Below are 6,954 nucleotides of genomic sequence, written 5' to 3' on the forward strand. Positions count from 1 at the left end.
TCTGGTAGCATAGTGCCTAAGGCACGTGACTGCTAACCAGAAGGCAGTGATACTGCCTTGGAAACCCAGGGAGGGGTCTCTATGAGTCGGGTCTGACTTGATGGCACATAACAACAACAACAACATGGCTATTTTAAAAGGAACTCTGAGGCTGCAGTGGTTAAAGTATTGGCTGCTAACCAAAAGGTCAGCATTTTAAATCCACCAGCCACTCTGTGGGAGAAAGGTGAAGAAGTCTATTTCCATAAGCCCTATTGGGCAGCCTTGAAAACCCTATGGGACAGTTCTACTCTGTCCTACGTGGTCTCTTTGAGTTGGAGTCAACTCAATGAAAGTGGGTTGGGACAGCTGTTCTTTGTTACTAAGTTGTAATTACTTGTCAAATTTTAGTGGGGTGGTCAAATTGTTTTGTTAGTTTCTAAGAAGAAATTCTGAGGTCTTATTGATATTTCCAGTTCTAATTTAAGATGTTGTTGTTGTTAGATGCTGTTGAGTCGTCTCCGACTCATAGCGACTTTATGTACAGCAGAATGAAACACTGCCCAGTCTTGTGCCGTCCTCACAATCCTTGCTATACCTGAGCTCTTTGTGGTAGCCACTGTGTTAATCCATCTTGTTGAGGGTCTTCCCCTCTTTCATTGACCCTCCACTTTACCAAGTATGACATCTTTCTACAGGGAATGGTCCCTTCTGACAACATGACCAAAGTAGGTGAGACAAAGTCTGGTCATTCTCGCTTCCAAGGAGCATTCCAGCTGCACTTCTTTCAGGATAGATTTGTTAGTTCTTTTAGCAGTCCATGGCACTATCAGCATCCTTCGCCACCACCATAACTCAAAAGCATCAGCTCTTCTTAAGTTTTCCTTATTGGTTGTCCAGCTCTCACGTGAATAAAAGACAATTTAAAATACCATAGCTTAGGCACACCTTAGTCTTCAAGGAGTAATCTTTGCTCTTCAGCACTTGAAAGAGGTCTTTTGCAGCAGATTTTTCCAAGGCAATATGTTGCCTGATGTCTTGACTGTTGCTTCCATTGATATTGATTGTAGAACCAAGTAATAAGAAGTCCTTGACAACTTCAATCTTCTCTCCATTTATCGTCATGCACTTTATTGGTCCAGTTGCGAGGATTTTTGTTTTCTTTATATTGAGGTGTAATCAATACTGCAGACTGTAGTCTTCAATCTTCATTAGTAAGTGCTTCAAGTCATCAATTTATGATAGCAGGTTTTTTTTTTTTATTTAATGTTTTTGTATTATACATTTATCTTATATCTCTTACACTAAAATTTTTTTGGTTCCTAATGAAATATTGAGGAGCTCTGGTAGCATAGTGCCTAAGGCACTTGACTGCTCACCAGAAGGCTGGAGGTTCAAACCCATCAGCCACTCCTCGGAAGGAAGGTTGGGCAATCCTACTTCCGTAGTGATACTGCCTCGGAAACCCAAGGAGGGGTCTCTATGAGTCGGGGCCGACTCGACGGCAAACAACAACAACAATGAAATATTGTAGTTAATTAATTGTACTTATGATCACAAAACATTTCCTTAGTACTGTGAACATAATAATACTAACATAAAATTTTCATAAAATTTATAAATGCACTTTATGTACTTAAATCTTGCTAAAGATTTATTGTCAAGATATTATGTGTTTTGGTTACCTAGTGCTGCTCTGACAGGAATATACCATAAATGGGATGGCTTTAACAAACAGGAGTTTATTCTCTTACAGTTTAGAGATTTAAGTCCAAGTTCAAAATGCCAGGCTCTAGGGGCTGGGTGAAAGCCCCTCCACCTTGAGCTTCAGCTCTGCCTCCTGCTCTCAGCCCACTGAAGCTAGAGGCTTTTCTTCACTCAGACAGCTGCTGTCTGCTGAGACTGACAAGCCCAAGGTTGATAAGTTAAAATAGGTATAATCCCGATGTTAACAAACCATACGACAGACCATTAATTCACGTCCATTGAAAGTCCCAAGGTCAGCAGAACGTGGCAGGCTCCTGAACAATGACATGGCGACATGCAGGGTTCAAGCATCCCATAAACTAGAGACCATTCCCAAAGATGCTTCGTATATACCGGAAGCAGATCACATCCCAAAAGCAGCTACTCAACTGCTCCAATACTTTCTGCCATGGGGTTAATTACCAATCTTACCATGGGGAATAACTACATCCAGCTGCTTAGCCGCTCAACCAAGCCTAGCCAAGTTGACACACAAACATAACTACCACACTATGTTTAAAAGTCATTTGATATGATTATTTTCTTTGTGAGGTTGTGTTAGCAATTTGCAATACAGCTTGATTTATTTTTTTATTTTTCATTTTTTTGAATTTTGTTTCATTTGTAATTATTAAAATATATTGTTGCTGTTATTTGCCATCGAGTTGGCTCCGACTCCTAGCGACCCCTCCTTGGGTTTCCAAGGCAGTTATCACTACGGAAGTAGGATTGCCCAACCTTCCTTCCGAGGAGTGGCTGGTGGGTTTGAACCAACAGCCTCCTGGTTAGCAGTCAAGTGCCTTTAGGCACTATGCTACCAGAGCTCCTAGGAAAGCTATTAATGGGATAAAAAGTCAAAAACTATGTAACAAGAAACATTTACATAAGTCTTGTTTCCATCCTTGTGCCTTAGCTGTATTCCCTCGCTCCTCTTATATATAACCTTATTATCATTTTTTGGTTTACACTTCCATTTCTTAAAATACTTTTATTCATATTCAATTTTATTTCTAAATTTCTCCTTATAAAAGATAGCAAATTATAGCATTCTTCTGAAAAGTATACTGTACTGTGTTTTCATAGTTTAGAAAACAAACCAAACCCACTGCACTGATTTAAGTCTAACTCATAGTAAGCCTATCAGAACTACCTCATAGGTTTTCCAAACTGTAAATTTTATTGAAGGAGCCTGCCCTGTCTTTCTCCCACAGAGCAGCTGGTGGGTTACAATCACAGACCTTTGGTTGGTAGTTGAATGCTTTAATCACTATGCCATCAGGGCCCACTTTTCTGCTTTTGAGAAAAAACCTCAATTGTTTTGCCAAGAAACCTCAGATATAGTTTGGTGAGACACATATGAAGACAGTTAAGACATCATAGCTTTATATTATATCAAACCATACTTTATGAAATTTTGCAGATAATTTACAAAGAACTGAATGTTAAATGTTTTATAAAATAATTTAATAGCAAGATTTTTTTTTTTTTTTTTTTTTTTTTTTTTTTATGTCTCCAGTAACAAGAAAAAACACAGCACAGGAAATGTTAAACTTATAATGGATCAGTTAAGGTTTAGTATACTTGAGTACTTGTTTGAGGTTAATTAATAGATAGGTTCTTTGTTTAGTTTCTGGGTCATAAAGTTCTCTTTTCTTAGATCCTTATATCAGCTACAAGAAGGAATTTAATACAAATTTTCTGAATTAGTTTCTCTTTTTCTACTTTCTTTCTCAGTGACTAACTGATACTCTTTCAAGTGTTGTAATGAGGAGAAGCGACCTTTCACCAAACTGCACACAAGTTAGGAATGCTCAGGGATGAAACAATTCTCCCACTCCTTCCATTTCCAGTAAGCAGTAGGTAAGACTTCATTTGCTTGTCCTTTACCCCTATTTACTATAAACTGCATTTCTATTATATAATATTACTGTGTACTCATTAAATTATCTCATGAGAGTAAAGAAATGCAGTTTAGAGATCTTCCCATTTTAGAATTTATTTGTGAAAATAAATTTATTTGTGAAAACTGACTTATTCATAAGCTGGTTATATGAGAAAAGAGACATCCTATTAGAGAAACAAGCTAACAGTAGGACTGTGCATCATCATAGGAAAACGGATTTGAAATCCAGAAGTCTTTTCAGGGTGAAAATACCTTAGTGAATCTGTTTTTAAGTCTTGCAAACTCATAAACTTGCTATTTCCTGGTGGCTCTGCCTTACTATATATCTGCTAGATAACTCCATGTAAAAATCATAATTCCAATTTATTAATTCATAATGAAAAAGCTAAAGATCAACCAGATGTTATATTTCTGTTCATTATCAGCAAATTCTTTTCAAAATTAAAATTTTACCTGTTGCCATTGAGTTGATACTGGCTCATGGCACCCATGTGTATGAGAGTAGAATGGCTCCATAGGGTTCAAAGGCTGGTTTTTCAGAGTTAGATCAGGAAGCTTTTCTTCTGAGGGAACTCTGGGTGGACTTGAACCTCCAACCTTTTATTAGCAATGAGGGCTTCACTATTTGGGCCACTCACGGACTCCATAAAAATCAAACAAAACATATATACACACACACGTACACACACACACACTACACTCACTGCTGTTGAGTTGATTCTGACTCATGGTGATCCTATAGGACAGAGTAGACTTGTCCCATAGGATTTCCAAGGCTGTAAAATCTTTAGGAAGTAAACTGCCACATCATTTTCTCACAGAGCCTGTGTGTTAGCAGCCAAATGTACCTATTGTATGTCAGATATTCATTCACACAACTAGAGCTGGCTTAAATCTTTTAAACTAAAAGCCAGATCTTGTCACTGCCCTCCACTCACATTCACCAAATGGATTTCCATCTCACTCAAGTAAAGGCCTCTCATTGTGTGGCATCCAGTTTTCTTTCTAACCATCCTAGTGATTCTTCCTCCTTGCTCCTGCTCCAGCCTCTGGTCTTCCTACTGCTCCCTCTCACACCAAGTGTCTTTTTGTTATACCATCTTTTCTCCCGGTGTTTCCCCAACTTGTAAAGCCTTTCAATGACAACCAAAAAACAAACCAAGCTCACTGTCGTTGAGTGGGATCCGACTCATAGCGACCCCTGCTTGGGTTTCCGAGGCAGCATCTCTATGAAGCAGATTGGCCAATCTTCCTTTGAAGAGTGGCTGGTGGCTTTGAACCACCAGCCTTCTGCTTAGCAGTAAATTGCCTTAGGCATTATGGTACCAGAGCTCTGAGATACCCCAAAGTCCAGAATATATTTCTCTGTGTTTAACCCAGTGTTCAAACATATTTGTGGGATGTCCAGAGCATGAATTGGAAAGTTTTAAGATATCATTTCTTAAATGTTACTTCTTTCTTTGTAAAAACACAAACTATTTGCAGAGCTTTTATGAAATGTCTCTGAAATAGGATACAAGTGAATATTTTTGAAAGTATAGAGCAATTATGGACAACTGTAAGGAGAAAAAAAGTGAATTCTTAGATTATCAGGTTTCTGTCCCCTATTAGCATAGTGGCTAAGACACTTGCCTGCTAACCAGACGGCTGGCGGTTCAAACCCACCAGCCACTCCTCGGAAGGAAGGTCAGGCAAGCCTACTTCCGTAGTGATACTGCCTCGGAAACCCAAGGAGGGGTCGCTATGAGTCGGGCCGACTTGATGGCACATAACAACAACAACAACAATTCTCTGGAAGTACCATCAGGGAAGTGACAAGAGTTCTGTGAGGATGGATGTATGCTGCACCACAGAAATCTTGACTCTAGTTGACTTTGTCCCCAGTCTTGGTAAATATATGTTTCCTTAGAGGGGGTGAGAGAGAGAAAGAGAGAGAGAGAGAGAGATAAAGGACTCAAACTCAAAGGACTTCCATGTGCTAGGGTAATGAAAACATTAGTAGTATCCATTATATAGAAGAATTTGTTCATCTGTCAGTTTGTCATACTGTGGTGGCTTGTGTTTTACTGTGAGGCTGAAAGCTATGTCACCAGTATTTCATAAGCCATCAGAGTCACCCATGGTGGATAGGTTTCAGCTGAGCTTCCAGACTATGACAGACTTGGTAGAAGGATGGGGCTATCCACTTCTCAAAGTATTAGCCAGTGACAACCTTAAAACACTGTCTGATATAGTATTGGAAAATTTTATGAATAGCCTTGTAACACTGTTTGATATAGTGCCAGAAGATGAGCCCCTCAGATCGGAAGACACTCAAAATACAACTAGGGAAAAGCTCCTTCCTCAAAGTAGAATCGATCTTAATGAAATGCATGGAGTAAAGTTTTGGGACTTCCATTTGCTGATGTAGCATGACTCAAAATGGGAAGAATCAGCTGTAAACATTCACTGATGATTGAAACATGGAATATACACATTATGAATATAGGAAAATTGGAAGCTGTCAAGAATGAAATGGAATGCATACCTATCACTATCCTATGCATTAGTGAGCTGAAATGGACTGGTTTGGGCTATTTTGAATCAGACAACCATATGATCTACTATGCTGGGAATGACAAATTGAAGAAGAATGATGTACCATTCATCCTCATAAATATTATGTCAAGATATACATTGAAGTACCATGCAATCAGTGATAGGATAATATCCATGCACCTGCAGGGAAAACCAGTTAATACCATTATTACTCAAATTTAGGTGCCAATCACCAAAATCAAGATGAAATTGATGATATTTACCAACTTCTGCAGTCTGAAACGTAATTAAGATGTATTGATTACCATTGGTGACTGAAAGGCAAAAGTTTTAAACAAAGAAGCAGAAGTAGTTGAAACATATGGCCTTGATGAAAGAAATAATGCGGAGATTGCATGATAGAATTTTGCAAGACCAATTAATTACTCATTGTAAATACCTGTCTTCAACAGTATAATCAGTGGCTATATACATGGTCCTTACCAAATGGAATACACAGGAATCGAATACACTACATCTGTATAAAGAGGTTATAAAGAAAGTCAATATCCTCAGCCAAAACAAGGCCAGGAGCTAATTATGGAACAGATCATCAATTGCTCATATGAAAGTTCAAGTTGAAGGTGAAGAAAATTAAAACAAGCCCACGAGAGCCAAAATATGACCTGGATTATATCTCACCTGAATTTAGAAACTATCTGAAGAACAGATTTGATGCACTGAAGAGCAATGACTGAAAACCAGATGAATCATGGGATGACATCATGAACATCATAAATGAAGAAAGC

This window comes from Orycteropus afer, unplaced genomic scaffold (genome assembly GCF_000298275.1).
Source record: "Orycteropus afer afer isolate SDZICR_OR568_19922 unplaced genomic scaffold, OryAfe1.0 scaffold00125, whole genome shotgun sequence".
In the NCBI taxonomy this organism is placed as follows: Eukaryota; Metazoa; Chordata; class Mammalia; order Tubulidentata; family Orycteropodidae; genus Orycteropus; species Orycteropus afer.